The following is a 1,219-nucleotide window of genomic DNA, read 5'->3' as shown; positions in this document are numbered from 1 at the left end:
GCAGGATGGTCTTCAGATCCCAGCACTGTAAGAGCTGAAACTTAGAAGCCCTTGTGGCCTGGTCTGGACTTGCCCTTGACACTCTGCCAAATGATTTAGGTCTAAGGAAATCTTGGGTCTGGACTGACCCCATAGCCCTGTGGCTAAGCTATTTGTCGTGAGAGCTGGATCCCATGTGGCTGACTGCAGTTAGAATCCTGGCTCTGTCATAGGATGGGAGAGTGCTGAGCTGCATTGTGTAAAATTCTTGGTTCTTTTGGGTCCAGATTTCTAAACTTAGAGACCTGTCTTAAGGCACAAAATAAAGCCACAGCCCCAATAAAAGTAGGTAGAAAAGAGAATTTAATAGGAAAGGAAGACTTTAAAAAAGGAGTATACACAAAAGATTTTGGGCATACAGGTTGCTAGTTAGCAACTATGTTTGGGACTGATTAGGGGTTATTTTTTACTACTAGAGGTGGTAATAAATATTTAACAGTGGGAGGTCTGTCATAGTATGTATATTCTTAGAATTCAAGGGCTTTCTCTTATGCTTGGGTAGCTCCCTCACAGGTGAAGAATCTGAGGGATTTGATTATCTGATTATGCCTGCCCAGTGTGAGCCTTGATGATAGGAGCATTCTTATTTGGATGAACTGCCCAATTAGTTTATTGACTCAGTGGGAATCAGAATGTTGAACAAAATGTCCTTTTAGATCTTTTTTGTTTTGTGAGGAATGACAAGAGGGAAATTTAAAATCATCCTTATGTGTCTTCCTCAGGTACCAAGGAAGAAAAATGGGACTTGCTTTGCCTTCCTGGAGCCAGGAGCTGGGTGGGAAGAAGGCATTTTCATGGAGGGTTTGGTTGTAAGTCCTGGTAAGTTGTGATTAATGTGGCAGGTGTCCTGCTGTTTTTTTTTTAGGGCTGCCCACTCATTTCTAGCTAACTGCCTATCACAGCCCCCAGCGATTTGGATCACATCAGGGACATGTGTATGCATGCCCCAAATCCTGATGGAATGGAAAAATGAAGGAAAAAAGATGGTATATAATCATGCCTCATGTGTTGTTGGTTTTTTTTCTTTTTGTTTTTCTCTTTCTCTGGAGAGGATATGCACCCTCTGGAAAAAATAAAAACAAAAAATAACAAGTAAGTCTCAGATCTCTAGCTCCTGATGGGGGATGCAGCAACACCACATTGCAATGGGCATGGACACAGAGCTGTCTCATCCTTTGGG

Source organism: Tupaia chinensis, unplaced genomic scaffold (assembly GCF_000334495.1).
Source record: "Tupaia chinensis unplaced genomic scaffold, TupChi_1.0 Scaffold000002_1, whole genome shotgun sequence".
In the NCBI taxonomy this organism is placed as follows: Eukaryota; Metazoa; Chordata; class Mammalia; order Scandentia; family Tupaiidae; genus Tupaia; species Tupaia belangeri.
The sequence above is the reverse complement of the archived record's forward strand: the minus strand, read 5'-3'. Positions refer to the sequence as shown.